Consider the following 26079-nt stretch of genomic DNA (forward strand, 5'->3'; position numbering starts at 1 on the left):
GATCCTGTCCAGAGAGGAGAGCTTCTACCAGAAGTACAGAGGAGACATGGGGTGGGCCTCAGTTTCTCTTTCTGTCTACAGGCTAGTACAGTGTTGTCAGAACAGCTAGGAACACCAGCCTGGACTGGCATTAACCTTCTGGGCTTCATACCACACAACCCCATCCTAAACCCCTGTAAAGGGCTCTAAAAAAATGTTTCAATTTTACAAAGTTGGAATAGGTGAAATTTTTTACTGTAATAGACTAAGAATATCAATTCTTTCTACTCTGGTTTTTCCTGCCTCCCCTCCCTCATGATGGCTGATGCTGAAAGAGCTGAGACATTGAAGGTTTCTGGCTAAGACTTGAAGACAATGTTAGTTCATTGTAGTAGAGTCTGTGTCATGATTTTCGGTCAGGTCAGTGGTACAGTTAAGGTTCCATTTGGTAAAGGTGACTTTGCCTAACTCTGGAATATGTTTGCTACTTCATTAGGCCCCGTCTTCATTTGCAGCAACCCCACAGCAGACCTTTGAGATCATTTCGGTCACCAGGTTGTGAATAGGATGCCACAACTCTTGCCTGTTCCTCTGACCTTTTCTGTCTTCTCCTATTTTACCTGGGTAGCACACCTGCCCCAGTTGTGTTCCTCACGCTGTATTAGGAATGTTGACTTGCTCATTACTCTTTATTCCAGGTCACTTGTATTATCACCTAATTATTTTGTTGTTGTTGTTGTTGTTGTTGTTGTTGTTGATTTGACACAAAAGAGTGGCAAAAATAGCATAAAACCCAAAAGTCACTGCTCACAGATCATCAGAGACACAATAATGACTCATCAATTCCAAAAATATATAATTAATCATGTCACAAAACACTAAAAGTTTATATCTCACATTTAATTGGCATATGAAAGTTTTTCTCAAATGTGACAAAATGTCACAAAAATTTACATAACATTTCTAATAAGTTATGAAGACAAAAGAAAAATTTTATTAGTAAAATTAATTGTTATTATTCATGTGAGAAGGAAGATTAAATAACCATTCTATTTTTATATATTATCACAAAATTATCTTCAAGCTAGAATCATAATTGATGAGCAACCGTGGCTTAGACATGACTAAAAGTTAGTAGCTTCATTTCACTATGTTAATGCATAAGACAAAAATAAAATGAAAAACTTAGCTCATTCATCAATCACATAAGAAACTTTTTGGTTTAACAAGAGAGTAGGTGATTTTTTCTTTTTTTATGTGGACTTTATTTATTTATAATAAACTTCATACAGTAAGATCAATCAGGAAGCAACCAGGAAAACCAGATGTAAAAGTTACATTCAAAATGTTTAGCTCATTTGTATTTGGCAACCTTGAAGAAAATGCTATCTATCCTATCTAGATGAGTCTAAATTTTATACCTAAATCATTCTCTGTCATATGAAAGCCATCTTTCTAGACCTTAAAACAGTTTCTTAAATCCTAAACAACTTCAGAAGCCTAACTGTGAAATTATAACTGTCTAGTCTTCAACCCCATAAGACTTGAGAAGACAAAATTATTACTTAAGTAGGGAGTGCCAGCAAGCAGCTTCCAAAACTAAGAGATGACAGAGACAGTTTATTACCTGATCAGTCACCCATTCTCTCTCTCTCTCTCTCTCTCTCTCTCTCTCTCTCTCTCTCTCTATATATATATATATATATATATATATATATATATATATATATCCATTCCTATATCCCAGTGGCTAGTTTGCCATTAATGAAGCTATCTCCAAATTGGGATTTTTGTGGTGCTCATCATCTTTATTGAGGTAGCCTGGAGATGTTGCCAGGAGCTGACATGTCTCAAGTACAAAAAAGGCCTTAAATTAATAAAAATATTTTAAATGCCATATTCTGTAGTTCTCTGAAGTTTCTGAGGACCATCTATTTATTTACACTTATATTTACATAGTATACAATCATTATCTATGTTTCTACCTACGTATCTATCTATCTATCTATCTATCTATCTATCTATCACCTATAGTAAATCTAAATAGGCAAACATTGCTTGTTTCTAGATATTTACTATCTGTTCAACCTAGGATGTATATTTCTGTGATAAACTAGACTAGTACTTGACATGACCGTGAATCTGATTAATCATTAACATATATAAGTTAATTATCCTAAACAGTTAGTATTAGTAGCTTTTAACAGGACTGGAAGTAAACCTTATACTTGTGAGTTGTATATGTTCAATACCTTATACCAGAATAGAAACATACATACATATATATCAAAATTAACTTTAAATTTTTATCAATACATAAAATTCTATGCCCATGTGTCAAAAATAACCTTATCTCTGTACCAGTAACAGAATTCTATACCAATGAATTTTTTAAAAATTGAGAATGGCAATAGATTTATAATTGAAGAGCATATTCAACAAGCTATCCCTTTCCCCTATTATTTCTATATAATGTTCCTATATTCCATTTTCTTTTAAAAATTATATTGATGTTTCTATTTTTCACTTTACATCACGACCCCAGCTCCTCCCTGCTCTCTCCCACATTCTTCCCCATTCTTCCCCTTTTCTTCAGAAGAGTCCCCCCACCCCCATACAGCCCACCCCAACACAGCAAGCGCATTAGGACCAAGTAAATCCTCCTCCACTGAGGCCACATAAGGCAGCCTAGCCAGCGAACCGTGATCCAAAGGCAGGCAACAGAGTCCATGTCCGAGACAGCCCCTGCTCCACTTGCTAGGAGACCCGCATGAAGCCCAAGCTGCCTATCAGTTATATAAGTGTAGGAGGCGTAGGTCCAGCCCCTGCATGCTCGTTGGTTAATACTTCAGTTTCTGTAAGCCCCCTTGGACCTAGGTTAGTTGGCTCTGTTGGTATTCTTGTGGGGTTCTTGTCCCCTCTGGGTCCTTCTGTCCTCCCCTCCCCACTTTTCTCCAACACTCCCCAGTCTCCTTGGCTGTGGAGTCTCTCAGAGGACTGTTGTGCTAGGCTCCCGTCTGCAAGCATAGCAGAGTGTTGTTAATGGTGTCAGGGGTTGGCTCTCTCCCATGGGGTGGGTCTCAGGCTGGGCCAGGCATTGGTTGGCTAGTCCCTCAACCTCTGCTCCATCTTTATCCCTGCACATCTTATAGTCAGGGTAAATTTGGAGTCGAAAGGTTTGTGGGTGAGCTGGTGTTCCCTTCCCTCCACTGGAAGTCCTGCCTGGCTAGGAGGTGACCACTCCAGTCTGCATGCCGTCCACCCCCCACCTCCACCCCCCACTGCTAGAAGTCTCAGCTAGAGTCACTTTCTATGTCCTCCTAGGAGCCTATCCTGTTGCAGATTTCCAGCTTGTCCCAGAGATACCCCACCCCCTCTGTTTCCCTTCTGTCTCCCAGCTGTCCGGCCTCCCACCATATCTCTCCATACCTGATCCCCACCTTCAGCCTCCTCTACAACACCCTCTCCCACTCTGCTGGGTCTCTTCATCCACTTCTGATGTCTATGCTATTTCCCCTTCTAAACGAGATTCAAGCATCCTCCCTTGGACCCTCCTGGTCACTTAGCTTCTTTAGGACTGTGGACTGAAATATGGTTATCCTGTAGTATATGGCTAACATCCACTTATAAGAGAGACATACCATGTGTGCCTTTCTGGGTCTGGGTTACCTAAGTCAGGATGATCTTTTCTAGTTGACAATTATTTTTCTTTTAATTGTAAAAATATTTCCTCAATTTTCAGTGCTACTGCACACCGTAATAGCTATACATATAATAAGCTTTTAAAGTGCAGGCTCCACTAGTCACATCTTCTGTAGTGCTTTTTAAAGCCTAATAGTGGAGAAAGAATAAATTCAGTAAATCAGAATGGGTGAGCCATAGGATATCTACTGAAAGAAGGATATTGATGAAAGAAAAATTTTATTTATTTTATTTTTTATTTTTTAAACACTTATATGTATATACAATGTATACTGGCTATATCTACCACTACCACTCTCCAACTCCCCACAGTACCCTATAATGCCTCCTCTCTTTCTCTCTCTCATTTTAATGTTATTTTTTAATAACTCACTGAGTCTAATCAATGACACCTATGTGTCACGGAAGTGGGGGGCCATCTGCTAAAGCATGAGAAATATACCAATGCTCTAGCCAAAGGAAAGGAATTTTACTCCTCCCTCAGCAGCCATTAACTTCCACTAGTACGGCCCACTGGTGTAATAGTGGCAAGTTTGGTTAAGGCAGTGACCAACCACTCTCTCGAAAATGACTCTGAGGTCTGTTTCACGAGAAGGAATTCATGTCTTATATTGTAAATACGGTCAAAAGTCACTTCTAAGGAATTCATAGGCCCTAGAGAAGAGCTTTTTGATTGTAATGTTATTTTGCTAAATGATCATGCTGTCAAATTGCCTTCTCAACATTTAAGCTTATATCTATAGATCTGGGATGCTCCCAGCTGTGATCAGAGAAGCTGCTTATTGTAGATGGCAGTGGTTAATGCAGACTCATAACAGTTCAAAGTGCTGAGAAGAAGTGGCCGTGAGTGCTTAGCCATAGATGAGACAGCTATATCAGTACCTCCCCCCATGAGGCTGAGGGAGTACCATATTACAAAGTGTCTTAATTAGGGTTTCCATTGCTGTGAAGAGATGCCGTGACCATGGCAGCTTTCATAAGGGAAAACATTCTATTGGAGCTGGCTGATAGTATGGAGGTTTAGCCTATTATTGTCACGGTGAGAAACATCATAGTGTCCAGGCAGACATGGTCCTGGAGAAGGATCCAAGAGTTCTACGTCTGGACTGGCAGGCAGAAGGAAAAGCGAGGGACACTGGGCCTGGCTTGAGCATCGGAAACCTCAGAGCGCATCCCTCATGACACACTTCATCCAACAAGGCCACACCTCCTAACACTGCTACCCTCTCTGAATCCATGGGGGCCATTTTCACTCAAACCACCACAAAGGGGGGCTGGAAAAAAACTGTAAGGAAAATCAGAGGATGAGGAGGAATACAATAAAATTCTGGCCTCTAGACATGACACGGCTGTATTGCACACGAACAAACAGCAGCTGTGGTTCCCACAGAAGACTTGTACAGATGGCTGTACAGATCTGAGCACAGATAAAAAGAACCTTAATGCTTTAATGTATTCAATTAGTATGCATTTTGGAAACCGTTTCCCTCTCAATCATTGCAGTGTGGAGAAGAATCGCTTCCAATGTGACTCACAGAACCTTAAGCAAGAGACTATGCTACCTAATGGAAAGGTTCATAGTCCTTGTACATAAGAACATGTAAATGCTCTGAAGAAAAAAATTCCACAGAAAGAAATCCCATGGGGTGAGGCTCTCATTGCATGCAGCTGAAGATGAACAACAACAACAACAAAAAAGCTGGTGTGGCCAGTGAAGCACAGTGTGAAGTGATCTTACCTCTGTGTGTAAGTGGCAAGGAACCAGTGACAAGAGGTAAAGGGAGATGGCATGACTCTTAGACATGGCCTTCTAGAATCTGGAGTGATCCTTCAGACAGAATAAATTAGAGAAATTAGTATTGGGGTAATTTAAGTGTTTTTAAAAGGTGTGTGTGTATGGGGGGGGGATCCAGGTTTAAAATACCATGAGTGAAAAAGTCCCTAAAAAAAAAATAGTAGACCAACAAAAGTAAAAAGAGAAAGGAGACATCCACATAAAGAGGGAGGTTTCTGGCCATCTCTAATGTGTGTGTGTGTGTGTGTGTGTGTGTGTGTGTGTGTGTGTGTGTGTGTGTCTGTGTCTGTGTGTGTGTCTGTGTGTGTGTCTGTGTGTGTGTCTGTGTGTGTGACTGTGTGTGTATAATTAGCTAATTAAACACAGAGCCCCAACAGACACTTTGCAGAGAAATTCTGCTTTTGATTATAAAGGAGAAATAAATCTGAGGAGTAAGAGGGTTTTACTTATTAGGAGCAAAACTAGAATATAGAAACATTTTTCTCTAGTTTGTCTTCTCATTCTTACATTCTACATCATAGAGGATTTCCTAGTTCGTTATTCTATCTATAAAATAGGTCCTTATTTATTCTTTACTTTGAACACGAGAGTGAAATCAGTTTAAATACTTTAAAAAGGAAAATAAGATTAAATTCAAAGGCGGAGAAGGAAGGGAAGGAAGAACAAAATAGAAAGAGAAGACGCCGGACATAAAATGAGAATTCTTACATAAGAACGAGTTACTTTGTAGACTTCACATGCTCTGGGACAATGCCCAAACACAGACAAAGCTGAGAGTTGGGTGGTTGAGTCTGTGACCTGTGCCACACAGTCTTGAGTCCTCTAACAGGAGTGGGTCTGAGTCTCGAATGGACCATGGCAGTGTCTGATGCAGATGCTGAATCGGCCATAGGTCCTAGCAGTCTGCAGAAGCTGATGACTGGTCCCTTGCCTTTCACATCTGTCAGGGAGGCCAGGCTCATTTAAACACTCAAGACAAAATACATTCTTAGAGAAACCAACACTTCCCCAGTCTTGAATAGCGACTAATTGGCCGCTTTGGTCAACAATCTTCAACTCAATTCTGCTGAACAGAGTGTTCTGAAGGAAATATTTTTGTTCAAACATGTCAATAAAATAATTAATGCTAATACTGATCTCCCCAACTCACCCCTTTCAGCTTTCAGCTTCATCTAGGTTACCAAATACCTTCTCTTGGTTCGCAGTCCCACATGGCAGCCCAGGAACTTGAAATCTTTAATATAAACTCAAAATGTAGGACGCTCACACAAAATTGCCAAGTTGCCTTGTCTATGGTATACAAGGAGTGAGTTGTGTCTTTGTGCTCAGTATGTCTTTGTGTTTGTGAGGCCTTTAAAAAGTCTAAGCCGAGAAACCCAAACAGTGAAAATGAAGTGTCAAGGTAACTAATAAAGTCAGGATAAAATCTAGAATGCCAATCAAGATTTTTTTATTAATTTTATTAATTTATTCATATTACATCTCAATGGTTATCCCCTCCCTTGTATCCTCCCATTCCTCCCTCCCTCCCATTTTCCTCTTACTCCCCTTCCCTATGACTGTGACTGAGGGGGACTTCCTCCCCCTGTATATGCTCATAGGATATCAAGTCTCTTCTCGGTAGCCTGCTATCCTTCCTCTGAGTGCCACCAGGTCTCCCCATTCAGGGGACTTGGTCAAATATGAGGCACCACAGTATGTGTGACCCCACTCTCCACTCAACTGTGGAGAATGTCCTGTCCATTGGCTAGATCTGGGTAGGGGTTTGAAGTTTACTGCACGTATTGTCCTTGGCTGGTGCCATAGTTTCAGCAGGACCCCTGGGCCCAAATCTGCCTATCATAATGTTCTTCTTGTAGGTTTCTAGGACCCTCTGGACCCTTCAACTTTGACATCCTATTGGGACTCTAGATGAGAGAAGCATGGGAGAATGTCAATCAAGAGTTTATTATGCTTGTCTGGCCCTTAGATTTTGAGAATCCATTAATTATCATTACATGGAATGTGGATGAAGTGCCTTTGAGGAATCCATTACACAACAAGATGTTTACCCCAAGTTTTCCAGCGATATCTTCAAATGCACTGTTTACTTTTTTCTAGTGTCACAACAATCTTTGCTATCTCAAGTTTGTATATTTTAGTGTTTGTAATTTTAATAGGATTGAAAAGCACTAACTCCACAGCTGGGCACTTCTTCAATTTCTAAAAGCAGCAAATACATAAGCATTTGAAGCTTCTCCATCCATTGAATCACTTTCGAAGAAAAGACTCAGGAAAGAAAAGGCACCCTGCCTGATGAAGAAGGCTCTGGAGGTCAGGTAAGAGAGCTGGAGGTCAGAAGATGCCATCTGATGAAGTCTATTGAGGAGAAATGAAAAACACAAAACAGAAGTTTATAGCTCAAGAGGCTCGAGAAAGGAAGGGTCCATGGTCACAACTAAATGACCAGAAATCCCAAGCCAGGTATGGATGTCTATCAATCCAAACTAGGTAATAAGTGAAAAGAAAAGTAACTCATTTTGACCGGCAGCATCATGCACTTTTTAGCTTGGATGGAAAGAATGGAGTCATAAAATTAGTAGAAGGAAGACAGACCTGAAATTCTTGTTTCTAAAACTCCTGAAACTTCTATTACATGACCATATCTCTCTCTCCCTCTCTCCTCCATGGTCAGCTTCCCTAGACACTTGCCCTCTGTGCTTCTGGGTTCAAGTCTTGGAAGTGATCTCAAAGTTACTCACCATGGCTTCAGCTTCTCACCCTCACTCTAGTGCCTTTTTTAGATCATCCCCCATCATTTCATTTCATCTTTTCATTCTGGTGCAAAGATGACTCAAGTGAAAGCTACCTGTTGTTGACATGGTGGCATCCTCTGAGACAGTTTGCAGGTTGTAAGCCAGAGAAGTGTAAAATGAGAAATTCAAAGACTAAAATAAAGCTGCGAGTCAGCAGGAGTTGAATGATGGGGTCTGAGGTGAGTCCCTGAGCAGAGAGAGTTGTCACAGCTTTTACTTTGTCTCACAAGGGGCCTGGGGAGTTAATGATACCTAGGGCCTCAAGACTTACATCCCTTAGCTGACTGAAAGAAGGATGCCTTTATTATTGAGGCCAATGATACTTGGGCCCATTCTTGAATCTCAAATCTCTCTTTGAGAATACCACCAAAGCTTCTGGTCAATAACGGTCCATGTCATCTGTTTGTATGTACACATTCTCCTTCAAGTTCAAAGCTCACTGCTCATAAAATGCTATAAAAATATCAGTGCAGAGAAAGATTAAATAACCATGCAGCCAAGAAATAACAACTCATTTAAAACTTGTGTTAAACTGTTCACATCGCAGAGATAAAGCCAGGGTGAGATACATTAGCTGTACTCCCAGCTTCCTGAAGAAAGTGGAAGCCCCAGAGAAGCCTTTTGGCTCTCAAAGTCATGGCTTGAACTGGACAACTATTGGTTCATACATCCTTGGGATGATACAAACTCCACAAAATGAATGGGGTGGGAGGACTCTTTACCACATGACAAATAGCACAGGCAGAGTCTACCACCAGTTTGTATAAGGCCACTTTGTCCCTGGTAAGTGACTCAAATAGGAATCAAAATACAATTCCAAATTGCATGGCTTCATCCCAAGCTGAGAGTGGCCTCTTCCTTTGCCTCTCCTCTGTGCATTTTTGGAAATGAAGGACAAGATGAAATAAAGGATCCACCTTCCACCCACTCTATCTGGGAGTCTGGAATGCCCTAGCACCTAGATGGAAAGCCATGTGCCCTGGTCAGTTTCCCTGGAGACAGCCAGGGTTTCAGCCTCCAGCACCCACACTGGGCACCTAAAAAATCCTGTAACTCCAGTTTTAGGAGATCAACCCCTCTCTATCAGCACTTGCACATAGAATACACTCATGGAGACAATATACAGATAATTAAAAATACGTCTTTTATGAAAAAGAAGATCACCACATTTTTTAACAGGGCCAGCAAGACCCTATGATACCAGGCCCCTGTACTGGCTCAGCACTATCACAATCATGCTGTGTTAGAGACCCACAAGGCCAGCGACATCAGATCTTCACTCTCCCGGGTGTGAGAGTTGCTCGGTGGATCTGTTTCAGCCAGCCATTCCTAACAGCTGCCCAGTCTGACATGGTCATGAGGCAAAACTTTTAAAGCCTCCACTCAGAGCAATACGCTATTACTTCTGCCCACTTTGCCATGGCCAAAGATGAACATGTGAATAGCCCCAAAGGCAAGAGGCAAGAGGCACAGTTTTCCCGTGAAGGTGTGAGTGGAGCAGAACTCAGTTTCCCCTTTCTTGCGCTTCCCTGTTTAACCACATCCATCCACATGGTGAATTTTCTTTCTCTTCAAGTATGTAAGGTCCATCCTAGCCGCTGAGTACTGTCCCTTTGTCTTCTATTAGTTTTTCTAGATATCCAGAGGCTCATTTTTCTTTGTATCTAGATACTTCTAAATGCTGGCACTCTCTAAAGAAGTTCACCCCTGATTAGAAAACCTAAAATGACTGCCCCACCTACCACCTACCAATCTCACGAGAGAGAGAGAGAGAGAGAGAGAGAGAGAGAGAGAGAGAGAGAGAGAGAAGAAGAAGAAGAAGAAGAAGAAGAAGAAGAAGAAGAAGAAAAAGAAGGAGAAGAAGAAGAAGAAAGGAGGAGGAGAAGGAGGATAGATAGATAGATAGATAGATAGATAGATAGATAGATAGACAGATGGATAATCATCTTCTCTGCCTTATTATATAGCTTTAGTTGTTTCAAGGGTGGCTAGAAACATTTTTAAAGTATGTATATTTGTTTGTGGTCTGTCTCTGCTTCCAGCACTCTACTGTATGTCCTTTGTAGGGATATGTTGTCTCCTGTGCTTACTGTCACAATCCTAGTGCCAAGGATAGTTCTTGGAACATTGTGCTAGGTGAAAGCCACTGCTCTTAGAGCTGGAGACAGGTGACTTAAAACTGAGTCCATTCATCACAGACTCTAATCGTGAAGCCTAGTGGTCAAAAGCTCATCATAAATGTTCCTCTCTGGAAAGATATGAACACAATCTCCCACCCCTGAAGAGTTCTTTGTGTCTAGAGAGTTACTGTATATTTGGCCACAAAATGGCATAGCATTATTAATTAAAGTCTCATAGCCCAGTATGCTGCAGGGCAGCTAAAGGAATGCTGAATGCACGAACGCTTTCTCAGCCCTCCATTTAGCTGCTGCTTCTCCAAGCAGCCTAGCACTGTCTTAGATTTCATCTTCACTAATGGAATCAAGAGAAAGAAACGAGATGTGAATTTTACCTGGACCCAGCAAAGGCCTCAAACTGCACAGGCCAGGGAACAACGCCAGCTCGAGACAGACTTTTTTGGACTCCAAGAAACTATGTGGGCCTTCAGAGGCTCCACATCACACTAATGGGCCTCGCAAGACCGTGGTTGGCTTCAAGGAAGCCATTAATGAAGTTCAGATTGAACCTGTGCAGCTTTAGTTTTTAAACTGTTTCCTTAAAGTTTTACAGGAAGCTTAGCTCTTGTGACATTTTCAGAAATGGTAGCCAAGCTTTTGTTTGAAAACACAGTGAGATGCCTGCAATAATAATGATGGTGCAGGCCATAGCAATAACAGAAGTATTGGAAGGAAAGAGACCCGAGACTGCAGGCTCCACGGGCTTCCTTCTTTATAAGCCTGAAGGGCTGCTAAACACAGCGATGATCGACTCTCTTGGAATGCGCTGCGTATTCTCGGTGGTTTGGTTTTTTTTTTTTTTTTTAATTTCTTGGGAATGGAAAGAAGGGGAGGGCCGAAGGGTGCTGAGATTTTTCCATCACTGCTTTCTTTGTCTGATTCAGCACCGTTTGGTTTTTTTTTTTTTTCTTTACAAGAGGCCATGTTCCAGCAAAGATACCCTTGCTAGCATATTCTTCAAAGAGAAAGAGTGTCCCGCTCTGTCTCCATGTTCACACTTGTATATAGGGACGATCCAGCAGGAAATGCACGTGCCAACGTTTGAGTAAACAAAAGCACCCGCCTCCAGCACTTCTCTCACACGCTTCGTTCAACAGGAAGGGCGAATGTGGAACTCCGCCATGACCATGTATATACCTTTGACCTCAGACTCCCCACATGTGTGTGTTAAACGAGACTGTGTTTAAACTCAGTGCTGTGTAGATTCAGTAGGATTTCCGGGCTTGGGTGGAGTGCAGAAGTGGGAGGGATGATTGGGTTAGGACTATAAGAAAAATAATAGAAATCCCTAAATCTTCTTGACCATTAGGTTACTCTCATAAAGCTCACTGTGCTGCAACATATGTGAGTCAATGAGAAACAAACAGATTAAAACCATTTCAAATACACTGGGAATCTAAAACAGAGAGAGAGCGTTCAGAATATACCAACTTCTAGGAAACGTTTTGTATAAAAGACCTGGAAAAGCTTCTTTGGGGTCAGTTTTTCTCATTCTGGTACCTACCCCACTATGCCCTTGTTGCAGAGAGTTCCTGGGAAGAACAGAGGATGCACCCTGTTTCACAGGTGGTGGGTGGCCTGCAACACAGTAGGAAAACGGGGCCATTAGCATAGACCAGACACAGCCTAATAAACTGAAGAATCATCTCTATGTACCCACGGCATGAGCTTATATGGAGAAACAGGCCATTCATCTTCACATCCCGGCATTCATCATTCAGTCCGTACATGGGAAGAGTGAATAAAATATTGCATGCATTACTGAATGAAATGATAAATCAGCGAGGGAGTCAGGATAGATGTTCCTCGGGGTAACTCTGCATAATGCACAGTTGTGCATGGTAAAGTTCAGCTAATAGCACGCCTGAGTTTGCATAGAATCTTCACCACCACCCCCACCCTCCCCAAAGAAACTCCTTGAATAACCATCACTGCTTTAGGTTTCGTGCATGCACGGAAAAAACAAAAACAAAAATAAATAAACAAAAATCACAACAATCCTCCATTCATAATCCATACATTGGGGAGTTTGTGTTCTTCTTTTAATTTAACGCTAAAATAGATAGATTAAAATCATATGTTTACCGTGTATTATATAAGGTCTTGAAGTATGTATGCATTGTGGAACGGCTGAAATGATTACCTTATACAATTATCACTTTATGGTGAGAATGCTTCTAACTCACTGCCTTAGCATTCTTCAAGAGTATCGTCTACTTTAGCCATAGTCATCAATAATATATATCTAATATATATCTTCCCCTTATTGCTTCCATGCAAATCACACTTTTAGATCAGCAGCTCCCAACCCGACCCTGGGCCTCCCAGCCAGTTCCTTGTGCATAGACTTCTCTTCTCTGCTCCATGAGATCAGCTGCCTTAGTTTCTGTACAAGTGAGATCATGCAGTTGCTTACTTTGTTTACCTAAAAGTTAAAGTAGATGATGAATTTTAGGGATCAACATGGGGCTGGAACAAGAGAGCAAATTCTCAGTATCTCAATAACAGATAGTGCAGATGTGAACAAATGTTATTTAGCAATGTTCAAAGGACGGCAGGATCCTCAGAGTCCACGCTGAGAATAGGAAAGAAAGTGGGACAGAGCTTCTCCTTACTGTGAGCCTGTTGGGACCTTTTTATATTTTTGTCTTGTAGATGTTTAAATTTTATATTTAAAATAAAATGCTTATAATTTATTTAAATAAATAGATAGAAGATACGGGATGTGGAGCAGTTGTAACAGACTTTAACTTAATCATCAAATTCAAAGTCAGTAAAAGACTGAGATATCTAAACAGTGAGAGCAAGCCTATGTTTTGGTAATGTCTAATGTATGACTTTTCTTGAAGCAACGTGCAACCAAAAATGGGAGAAATATGGAGTCCATGCTACCTTTGAGAAAGCACTGGTTTTTAACTGCAGTATTCTGCTTTGCATGCAATTCAAGTGTAGTATCAATCAAAGAAAGCATTTACAGTAGCTAAAAGCATCAGAAAGAGAATACTGTTCTGCAGTGTGTAAGATAAACATGTCACCATGTGCAACAACATGATGTACCTGATGGGTATCGTTGTGACTGTAACAATTCAGGAACCAGTTAACAAGTACTGCACGATCCTACTGTGAGTGGGATCTAGAAATGCTGAAAGCATAAAGCAGCTGAGGAATGGTATAGGAAGTTGAAGGGTGTGTGAGAAAGGGGAGCTGTTCATCAAATATGTATATGTATACATATATGTGTATCCATGTAATGTGTGTATATAAATATATATATATATGACCTATAAGTCATGTTCCTTTAGAGAACCCTGAACTAACACAAATAAGCTGGAGATCTATCATATATCATGGTGACTATACTTAACACATATGTATTGCACAAAGATGAAATAAGAAATGTTCTCATTGCTAAAAAGCTTGTGAGCTAATGAATATTTTATCATGGTCATTTTAATTATATTCTAATACACACACACACACACACACACACACACACACACACACACACACACACACCAATCCTTCAAGCTGTAATTACTCATTTTAGCACTTCCCAGAGTGTGTGTGTGGTGTTTCTGAGTGCTGCTGGCAGGGTCTTTTCTGTGCGAATCTGGAGAATGCTCAGTGACAAGGTCAGGACTTGACCCCGTGAAGGCTAATAACTGGCCTAAGGATCTCCTATTTGAACATAGTGACCTCTAAGGGTTCGAAGCTCTATACTGAACTGGGCTGAATGTGAATAAACATCCCAGCCATGTTATTTTCTAGAACATACACTAGCAACGACAGCAGGAAATCCACACGGTATTTTAACACCTGCCTATTTCCCCTTCATCAGAGCCGTGTTCTGAATCTCCAAGCATGGATCCATTGCACATTACAAATGGCTGTCCTGCAGCAGCATACGGGAAAGTGTTGTTGGACTTTGTTTTTAGCTACAGAACCTTCCCTTTGGCAACGAAGAACAGGATTTTACTCTAAAATTGTTTCCCAAGTGTGTTTCCTATTATTGTGCATGCTCGCAATGCAAAATTTATTAAGCCAAAGCTCACAAATGTGTCTGTGAAGCACTGCCTAACATATTAATTGCTTTTATGATGGAAAGCTTTATTTATTTATTTTAAAGTTTTTGCTGATGTGTGTGCCTTGAGTCCCTTCGTGCTGGAGTTGCAGGCCCTGGCACGCTGCCTGATGTAGGCTCCGGGGTCTGAACACTGGTCCTCTAATAACTTCTGATCATTTTCAACCACAGAGACCTCTCCCCATGCCCATCAATGGAGGCTTCTTAAAAGACTCTGTTAAAGGACTAATAAAACACTTCGGTGATTTTACATGTGGTTCAAAAATCTTAACTGATAGCTAAAGAAGAATAACAAACACAAAAGTTGCATATAAACTATCCTGATCATTTAATAGAGCATGATTTATATATTTATAATAATTTTCTAATATTATGGTTTTAGAAATGTTACATACAATCATAAAGTAATACCGTTTCATGCTTCATATTTATCTTTGTGTACAAACATGAAAAATACAAAGCAGAATTAAATGTGTGAATCAAATATGCCATTCACAAAGATAGCGTACCTATCTTCCTGTGACCTTTCTCATGTATCAGTATGCCGCTATGTGCCACTAACGCAATCCACGTTCATGTTGGTAGATAAAGGGCTGCACCATCGCTCTTGGATGCCAGATGGACTTGGATATGTGGGTATATCATTTAGCACACTTTTTAGTGTTGCACATATATATTGCTTCTAATATGTAAATGGCAGAAGCATCTCAGAGCAGGCCTGTTTGTGCATACATCTTTGGATACACGTATTTTTGCTTCCCTAACAAACATTGCCCAAAAGTGAGTTGTTGGGTCCAAAGATATACACACTTCAAATATGTTTATGTAGAGGAATCCAAATTGGTATTTGGAAGATTCAACCAAATTTACATCCCATCAGCAATTATGAAAGTTCCCTTTCATTCAAATATTTCACAATACCAAATTTCATTCTTTTTATCATTGCCTAGTCAGTTGGATGACAAACATTTAATTTTCATTTATTTTTTCATTGTTGAGATGGAATTTTTTAATTGTTTATAAGTGTTCCTTTTTTTTTTTTTAATTGTCTGCTCATGCTTATTGTTAAACTGTTAGGGTGTGAAAAACTTTTAAGAACATGCCAACTTTCTTATTAAGAATAACATTTCAATTGCTTACCACTCTGAACTCAGCCTGTCAGGAACATTCACATGCAAAGACTCCCAATTATATTGCTTCCTTCAAAAGATTTGCCAATGTCTGGTTCAAGACAGTCTTGTATAAAATGTTGTATTTTGTTTGCCTTAGAAATAGGAGCAAGGAGGGGGGGGTCTATTGAAAATAATGACACTGACTGTATTTTCTATTCCTCTGAACAATGCCCCTTGAAAGATCTTGAATTAAAATAGGTCATCGCAGCTGCCCTAAAATCCTTTACACACGTGTAGTTATTCAAGTACTTAGCCAAATCATCTCCAGCTTTTCAGTTTTGTTTGTTTTAAACTTCTCTCAAATACCAGTGTTTGTTAAGCTTTCGAAGTGAAAGTTAATGCATATAGAAGTCATTTTCTCTCCTTTAATTGTCCTCTCCCTTTCTCATACCCGTTTTCTTGTGGCTGTATTTCTTCGTTGCTATAAATGAGTGGTGTGTGTTTACCACAAGCAAAGGGAGCACACAGTATTGTAAAAACACAAGACAGAGCTAGGCGTGGTGGCACATGCCTTTAGTTTCAGCACTCAGGAGGCAGAGGCAGCTGGATCTCTGTGAGTTCGAGGCCAGCCTGGTCTACAAAGCAAATCCACAACAACCACAACTACAAGAGAAACCCTGTCTCAAAAAAACAAACAAACCCAGACCCAAAACAAAACAAACAAAACCAAAAAACCCAAAACCACAACATAGAATTCTACAAAGTTGAATTGTGCTTCACCAAAGAGGTGTAGTATAACATGCCTGATGTGTAAGTGTTAGTTTATTTGGGGAAAGAGCATTTACAGATGTAATTAAGCTTAGGATCTTGAGATAAAAAGATTATCATGGATTACCTCGGCTTGAATTAAAACGGTTCTTACAAGAACAGAGAAACCATGAGACTGACAGGCAGAGACCAATGTGAGTACCTGTAGAATACAAATCACTCAAAGCTGAAAACCATAAAGAAGGAATCTGCCCCACAGTTATGGAGAACTGTAAAAACAAATACGTCTGACGTAGAACCTCCAGGACTAGGACAGAATACATTTCTGTGTTTTCTTTTTTAATGTGTTTATTTATAATTTATTCACTCCACATCCCAATTGTAGCTCCCTCCCTTTTTATCTCCTCCCACCTCCCACCACCCCCCTCCTCACCTCCCCCCTCCCCTAGTCCTCAGAAAGGGGGAGCCCTCATCCCCTAGCATCTGACCCCAATCTATCAAGTCTCTTCTGGACTGCCTGTATCCCCTTCCTCTGTGGCCTCGGGCTGCCCTGCTAAGGGAAAGCAATCACTGAGTGGGCACAGAGTCCATGTCAGAGGCAGCCCCTACTCCCTATATTATGGGACCCACAAGGAGACTGTGCTGCCTATTGACTACATCTGAGCAGGGGGTCTAGGTCCTTGGTTGGTGCATCAGTTTCTGCAGCGACCCCCACCTCCCCCACCCCACAAATACAGGTGAGTATATACCACACCTGTCATTCTGGGTCTGGCTTACGTCATTCGGGATGATATTTTCTAGTTTCACCCATTTACCTGAATTTTTCAACTGTCCCTTGTTCTTAATAGCTGAGTATTATTTCATTGTGTAAATGTAACACAGTTTCTTTATCTATTATTCAGGTGATAGACATCTAGTCATTTTCCCAGATTCTGGCTATTATGAATAAAGCTGCTATGAATATATTTAAGCCAATGTCCTTGTATTGTAGAGCATCTTTCAGGTGTATGCCCAAAAGTAGTATAGCTGGGTCTTGACGCATCACTATTCTCAATTTTCTGAGAAAGCGACAGATTGATTTCCAAAGTGGTTGTACAAGTTTGTACTCCAAGCAGGAATGGAGACGTGTTCCCCTTTCTCCGCATGCTTGCCAGCATGTGCTGTCCCTTGAGTTTTTGATCTTAGCCATTCTGACCTGTGCAAGTTGGAATCTCAGAATCGTTTTGATTTGTGTTTCCCTGATGACTAAAGACACTGAACATTTCTTTAAGTGTTTTTCGGCCACTTGATATTCCTCTGTTGAGAATTCTGATTAGTTCTGTACCCCATTTTTTAATTGGATTATTTGGTTTGGTGGTGTATAATTTCTTGATATATTTTGGATATGGGCACTTTGTCAAATGTAGGGTTAATGAAGATCTTTTCCCAGTCTGTAGACTGTCACTTTGTTATAGTGAAAATGTCCGTTCATCCTACTGGGACTCTGGGTGAGAGAAGCATGGGAGAATGGGGAAATAGAAGGATCCAGAGGGTCCTAGAAACCTACAAGAAGAACATAATGACAGGAGGATCTGGGCCCAGGGGTCCTGCTCAAACTATGGCACCAGCCAAGGACAATACATGCAGTAAACTTCGAACCCCTACCCAGATCTAGCCAATGCACAGGACATTCTTCACAGTTGAGTGGAGAGTAGGGACTGACTTTCAAACAAAGTCTGGTGTTCTATATTTGACCACGTCCCCTGGATGGGAAGGCCTGGTGGCTCTCAGAGGAAGGATAGCAGGCTACCAAGAAGAGACTTGATACCCTATGAGCATATACAGGGGAAGGAGGTCCCTCTCAGTCACAGTCATAGGGGAGGGGAGTAGGGGAAAATGGGAGGGAGGGAGGAATGGGAGGATACAAGGGATGGGATAGCAATTGAGATGTAATATGAATAAATTAATAAAATATTTAAAAATTTTTGAAAAGAAAGTGTGCTTTGCCTTACAGAAGCTTTTTAGTTTCATGGGGTCCCATTTATAAAGTGTGGGTTTTAGAGCCTGAGGTATTAGGATCAGGGTTAAGGTTAAAGGTTTACTCCATTATCATCATGGTGGGGAGTAAGGCAGTACACAGGCAGACATGATGCTGGAGAAGGAGCTGAGAGTTCTACATCTGGATCAGCAGGTAGCAGAAAGAGACACTAGGCCTGGCTTGAGCACTTGAAAATTCCAAGTCCACCCCAGGGACACATTTCATCCAACAAAGCCACACCTCCCCATAGTGCCACTCCCTATGAGCCTATGGGGGCTATTTTATTCAAATCACCACATTCCACTCCCTGGCCCTCATAGCCCTGTAACCATATCATAATGCAGAAATGCGTTCAGTCTAACTCAAAAGTCACCATTGTCTTTTCCTGTTTAAAAGTCCAGTAGTACAGTCTCTTCAGAGACTTGTGGCTATCTCTTAAATGTGACCCCCTATAAAATCAAAATCAAATGGCAGATCACATACTTCCAACAAATAACTCCATAGTATATGCATTATGATTTCAAAAGAGAGGAAAGGGAGTATAGTGAGGAAATGCTGGACCAAAGCAAGACCAAGATCCAGCAGGGAAAACTCCAAACTCAGCATCTCCATCTCTGGTGTCAAAGGGCCCTTCAGTTCTCCCACTCCTCGCAACACACGTCTCTCTTTTGGGTTGGTTCCACTCCCTGTCCTCAGCAGGCATCCCACACTTCTGGCATCTCCAGTATCTTGGGTTCTCTCCAAATCAATCCAAGCTTCATCTCCACAGCTTCACTCAATGGCCTCTCTAGGCCTCCATGCATGGACACCTCTGACATATGCACGTGCGCCACGGTGCATACTTGATTTGCTAAAATGCACCATTAGTACCACCTGTTTGCCAAGCATGACTTTACTTGTTACTTGGGGGGAAAAAATGATCTGCTGAAATACCTGAGACAGTGGGTTGGGTTGTTGCCCTTAACAGCATGCTGACTGCTATGCACCTTTCTGTAAAATATTGCTTGGTTTTCTCACCCCGCCTTGGCCCCACCTTGTGGTTTTAGAGTATAAAGGGGGAATACAAACTGGATCTGATAGCCTTCAGGAGCTCTCCTGGCTTTGGTCCACCAGTGGCAACTCCTCACCTCCACTCCTGTTGGTGGCTGGGTGCTCATTCCTGAATAATGATGCACTAGAATTCACACTTAAGCTTTTGTCTCAACTTGGCTATCTCTTCAGAGCTCATTTCCAACTGAGGTCATTTTGTTAAGTACTAGGGTCTCAGACACCAGCTCATCATTTTGGGGGTGGATTTAATGCAACTTCCAGTACATGCCCATATGCCTACAGTGGAATGTGTTTTCTTCTTTGGCTGCAATTGTCTTTATCCTTCCCAAGTAGAAATGAATATCATCACATTTAGAAATGAGGAAATTTGAGCTGTAAACAACCGCTTGTGTGTGTGTGTGTGTGTGTGTGTGTGTGTGTGTGTGTGTGTGTGTTAGAAAAAAGATAAAGCAACTGTGTAAAGTAGTTGGTGACATTCAGGTCAATAAAGGGGTTAAATAAGTTTTCCATTAACCCTATTCATTTATGTTTACTTTTTCCTTAAAAAAAAACAAAAAACAAAAACAAAACAACAAAAAAAAAGTCTGGGTGTTATGGTGCATGCCTTTATTTCCAGCACTTTGGAGGTAGAGGCAGTTGGATCTCTGAGGTCAAGTCAACATGTCTGTTGCATAGAGAATTCCAGGCCAGCCAGGGACATATTCTGAGACATTGTCTCACAACAGAAATTACAAAAAGAGACTTCTCTCATAATTGTTTTGACTTTGACATTGTTTTAAGAAATGTTCTAGAAGTATCCAGGAGAACAAAGACTTCTAAAGTACAGGCTTTTAGTGGAACCTGAATTTAATTTACTGATCCCATAAACAACAAGAGAAATGCAGGCATCTCATCTGTCTTTTTTCCACTGTGTAAGAACAGCTACATGTTAGACTGCTAAAATAGTGGGTAGACAAGATGGCTCAGCAGGTAAATGCCTGATGTCAAGCCTGACGACCTGAGTTCAATGCGCAGTACCCATGTGAAAGTGGAGAGAAAGGGCTGACTTCCATAATTGTCCTCTGACCCCCAACACATGCACATGGCACACATGCCTGGCTACAAACATATAACACACACACACACACACACACACACACACACACATGCCCACAAACATATACAAAAGATAAATAAGAAATAAACCATAAAATTGCCATTTCCAATTAACAATTTATGAATGCACTAAATTTGCTGGGGAAGAGAGATAAAGTAAAAATTATCAGGTGAACATGATTGAAAAAGTACATTTGTTACTTCAACAGAACTTGTAAATTGTACAAAGCAACATCTACCAAAAAAATATTTGACCTGTAGTATGTGGTAAGTTTCAAACTCTTCTACACTTTAATTAAAATTTCCCTCATTTCCCTCTGCTTAACACCTTGTCTTGGAAACACTATGTGTGTACAGTACAACACAGCTGTAGGGACAAAGAGGGAAATGTCCTTGTCTCAAGGCAGCGTTTCCCTCAACAGACAAATGCCTCCCTCTGTCCTCAAACTCATTGAAACAGCCAAACTCCATACCTCCTGACTAAACATGAATATAACTATTTACTTTTAAATGATGCTCAGGCACCTACTGTGCACAAGATGTCAAAGAATTATTTCTCTTTTTCAGCAAGTGACTAAAGTTCTCATCTCTTGAATGTTTGACATAGGGTGCAACCCTAGCCATTTATTTAGCAAGCCTGCAACCTGCAGCAGTTGGCATTCTGTCAAAGAATCAAAGAAAGATAAAAGAGGAACTAAAACAACTCAAGACTCGTGGACGAGGCTCGGAAACAGTGGTAATGGAACTCGTCTTTCTCCATCTCCAAACTCTTCATCGAAGCGTCTGTACAGCAGACTTCCACTCACAAGGAACTTCTTCTCATGAAAAGAAAAGCGATACTCCATGGCCAGAATTATAAAAGTTATGCTTTAAATTAAAATGATCTCTAAAATGTTCATAGTTTGTCAAAAATCTATGACATGTACGCTAAGCATTAATCACCAAGCATCAACAGGAACTCTAGAAATAAGCAGTACTAAAATACATTTATCCTTTTCATTAGTCATTATATTTATTGAGTAGGAAACAAAAATATAATGCTTATCAATTTAGGAAAGACCATGGAAATGCAAACATCTTTGTTGCTAAGGAAGGACTTATTCTGGCTTACTGTTTGAGAGCACTCAGTCCATGGTGACAGTGGGGCATGGTGGAGGAGAACAGTTCACATCATAGTGGCTAGGACTCAGAGACAAGGCAACACAGGAAAGGGCCAGGTAACCATGTATCCCAAACACCCGCCCTAGGTGCCCTAGGTGCATCTGCCCTCCTTCTCCACCTAGATCTCACTTCATAAAGAAACTCCCAGAACACTGACTACAGCTGGAAAACTGGGTGTTACACTGGAGGCCGTGAGGGATTGTTTTATGTTGAAACCATAACTTTCTTCCCCTGGTCCCAAAGGCTCATGGTTATCTCATACTGCAAGATGCATTTGATTCATCTCCCGAAGTTCCCATGGTCCTAGGAATTCCAAACTTTTTGCTTTGTTCCACTTTCCCAACACCTCCAGTCTCCTGCTCTCCACGGCATCTTCATCTTCACCCTCAAAGGTGAAGGCTTCACACATTGCCTTCTTGGGGTTTACCTGTGGGAGTGATGACTCTTCAGCCCCAAACTCTTGGATGGAGTATGTCTGCAAAGCCAGCATCCCGTGGATGATGCTAAAGCCTGGTGCCTGCTTGAGCAGCAGTTGGACCTCTTCAATCAGAGCCTGGTCTGTGAAGGTTTGGGTGATTGAACTCAGGAATAGACTTCCCTGGGTGCTTCTGTGTGTACAAAGCTCCACAGTAGACTAGACCCTCTTCTCAAGGGAAAGTCTTGCAGTTGACTTTATGGTTTGTGCTCTCTGGAACCAATGAGGAAACATGAGGTTCCCCTCAAGGCTTTGTTTCCTATCTTCCCAGTACAGTATGTTTGGTGTCTCTTTAAAGATCCTCACCTCTAACAATCACAACTTCCTTACTCATCACCTTCAATCCGTTCCTTTTCTGGCCAACCTCCACAATTTTTCAAACTTTTCAGACTTCTCTCCTGACTGTAAACCTGGCTAAAAGCCACCACCAGCTACTATGTCACAGCTCAGATACCATGCCATGTTCAAATTCTTCCAAGCAAGCTCCTTAATCTATTGCTGTAGAATTCAGCTTCCAATAAGTTTTCGGTGCACGGAGCAGTACAAATAAATTGTTTGCTTCTTTACCAGAATGAATACAGGTAACCTCGTTCCTATGTGAAACTTCGTGAGCCTGGCTGGCTTCACTTGCCACATGACTGAAAGCATTATGGAAACGCATACAACAGACCTGCTAAAACAAAGACACGGGCAGACCTAATTAAGTATACCTAGGAAGTTTTCCTACAATTCTTGCAACATTTTGGCAGGATTGAAATTATATCAAAATTTAAAGTGTAAAGAGAGAAAAGGTGACAATCTCATATATGAAGGGAAAAAAGCCACTGAAACATACATACTAGAGAAATGGTATAACATATTAAAAAGGCTACACTCTTTGTCTTGGAAAGTAATATTATATATTGCTGTGTACTTCAGTGTGTGTAAATGTGGCTTGTAATGGTCTGGGAGTTAGATGCCAACATGATGCTGCTGTATCCCTAAATATTTCAATGTTTATCCTACAAACAAGGATGTTATCTTACATAATCAGTATGAGGCCACTTTGGAGTATGATCTTCCACATTACCACACACATCTTTTATAACAATTTGTCTCTTTTTTGTCTTTTATTTTAAATACCTGGGTTGAGGTAGAAACAAGAATGTATCAAAGTAGTCAGACAAGTGGATAGCAACTGTGGGAAAAGAAATGAAGGGGGAAAAAACCCACCAAGAAACAATCTAATTATAAACTCACATAAAAAGATGATCCAAACATAGGAAGCATGCCATTTCCATAGATACAGAAGAGTTTAGATTTTCTTACAACATCCCTGTGTACAGTTGTTAAAAAGGAGTAAGGGCAGCCAAAGAGGGATGAGTCTACATGTGAGTAAATAGATACAACTATATAATTAATAAACTTTTCTAATAAAATAATTTGTTCAACTAACCCTATAAATGCATTTCTAGGACACCATCTGTGGGACTCAGCTTCCACAATGGCTTCAGTATGGAGGTCCACCTTTGAGCACACCCCTCCCACACTGGATAGGATGGCTTGTGTATTGTGTAAGGTATTGAGAGAACCGTAGAGCAAGACTTCCAAGGCTGCACTACAAGACACTGAACTTCCTGTCTTGTTGCCTAGTGACTACTCTCCCTGGGCACACAGGCAGTCCATGGGAAGGTCAACAAGTAAAGGACTGAGTCCTTCTATCCCGGAGAAAGGGGTGATTTGGACATACATCCTCTAGATCTGTGTTGCAACTTCAGAAGGCCTTATCCAAAATTGTCCAGTTCTGCCACTCTCAGTTTCCTGATCCAAAAGAAAAAGGTGAGGTAATAAATGTTTATAACTATCTTAATACATGTAAGAGTAATTCGTTATGGTGTCAAAGGCAGCTAATAGATTTTCCTAAAGTGAGGCTTTCAGAAGTTGATGTGGAAATATGTTCAAGACATTGGTCTGTACAATAGCCAATTTGAAAGAAGCAACGTTTAAATAGGAAATGCTTTTGCATTGTAATGTGCATTGTGTGCACATGTGTGTGTGAGCATGTGCCATTGCATGTGGAGGGCTGAGTTTGATGACAAGTATCTTCTTCAATCACTCTTCACTTTAAATGTTGAGGCAAAGTCTCTCACATGAACCCAGGGGTAGTCTGGCTTGCTAGCTTGATCTCTGCCTTCCAAGCTAAGGTTACAGGCCTGCTGCCACACCTGCCCAGTATTTACATAGGTGCTGGGATACAAAACTCAGCCCTCATGGTTGCACAACAAACACTCTTTCTGCTAAACCCGCTCCTAAATAGGAAGCATTTTAAAAGTAAATTATATATATATATATATAAAACTAATAACTAAAGTCTAATAATTAATGCTAAAATCTGCAAAATATATTTTTTCTTCAGAAATTGTGCTAAGAAGAAACAGCCATTAAATATTATATTCATGAAGAATATTTAACTAAATGAACCAAAGGGTCATATTACAGAAGCATACAAGCTGTATACATGTTTTGTAAATAGAATTTATCTAAAATATTTTTATAGTTACACATGTTTATATATTTGTAAAACAAAAGTAAATAAACATGTGCAAGTATGAAGGCAAAGCAATGGCAACAAATACAACTACTAACAATAACATCTTTGGTTGGGATGGGAGTGATTGGGATAGTTAAATTATATTTTGTAATTTTTTTGAAACTTCCACAGAATGGCTACTCTACCTTCATTACCTTATATTTTTAAGTAGGATCTTTAAATTTGCCAGAGCAACTGAATGTAAAAACACAGGGTAATATGAGATTATGCCCAGTCATAGGATCTTATTTCTAGAAAAGGCACATAGCTCAGCATCCCTTTCATGGGTGGGAACTCAAGTGCAAGGCTTAGGCATAGATACTCAGGGATTCCCTCAACAGCCATCCCAGCTTGCAATGACAGCCTACAAGGAAAATACAAGAGTACTTAAATAAGCACCTGAGGACGTCCATGGGCTCCAACAAACAACTGCTAATTCTGCTAATTCAAATCTCTGTCACACCCTATGTTAGACACAGAAGCCAAATAGATTCTGGTGCGGACCAATCTACACAGTCTCTTAGTGAAACAGTGATTTACTGTCCATTTGCTTCTGCCCACCTAGCCTTTCTTACCATGCCAGAGCAACAGATATGTCTCCTTTGCCTACTTCCTTGCAAATCCCACCACGTGCAGCTTTTTATTTACAGCCAGGCACAGCATGCACAGTATGAGTCCTCTGAAAGTCTAAATGGAGAACAAATGAGCTCCTGATATACATGAAAACCAACCTTAAGCCTCTTATATATTAATTACTTAGCAATATCATCTTGGAGAAAATATTTAATTGGTGAAAACAGAAAGTTTGAGAGCAGGGGAACTCTGTGGGGAACCAAGAAAACTGTTTCCATATCTCTTACTTGAAGAGTTAACTAGTTTTTAAAAAAGATGAAATTTCTACACCTTTAGGCCAGGAATTCACTGGTGGTATAACCCACCTCAATGTCACCCTGTTCAGCTCCCAAACCAATACTCTCAAAAAAAGTCATTTTCTGGACCACTTGAGCAAATTACCACCTTTCATGTGTACCATAGTTGTATTGGTTACTTTTTTATTGGTATAATAAAACACCACAAAAAATAAAAATAAAAAAATAAAACACCATAAACAAGAAAAAAATGTATTTGGACTTAGAGTTCCAGAGTGTTAGTGTCAAAAATGGCCGAGCTGAGAGCTCACATCTTAAACAACAAAACCCTCCTCCAGTGACATGCATTTCCCCCAAACAGCGCCACCCACTGGACAACAAGAGTTCAAGCGTCAGTGCCTGTGAGGGACATTCTCATTCAAACCAACATCAGA

The 26079-nt window shown here is 40.6% G+C and overlaps 1 long non-coding RNA gene across 1 annotated transcript in view; it reads right to left on the reverse strand.

The window, feature by feature from the left end:
* Positions 1–7109: 7109 nt before the first annotated feature.
* The window catches only part of LOC311584485, a 46403-nt gene continuing 27433 nt past the window's right edge, over positions 7110–26079 (reverse strand). Inside the window, exons 2-4 of the long non-coding RNA XR_014774906.1 lie at positions 12592–12873; positions 11953–12026; positions 7110–7834 (exon numbers count right to left, since the gene is read on the reverse strand). This is a non-coding gene — a long non-coding RNA (uncharacterized lncRNA). The remainder of the gene's footprint in view (positions 7835–11952; positions 12027–12591; positions 12874–26079) is intronic.

The sequence above is a fragment of the Acomys minous genome, assembly GCF_964271855.1.
Source record: "Acomys minous genome assembly, chromosome: 15".
NCBI lineage: Eukaryota > Metazoa > Chordata > Mammalia > Rodentia > Muridae > Acomys > Acomys minous.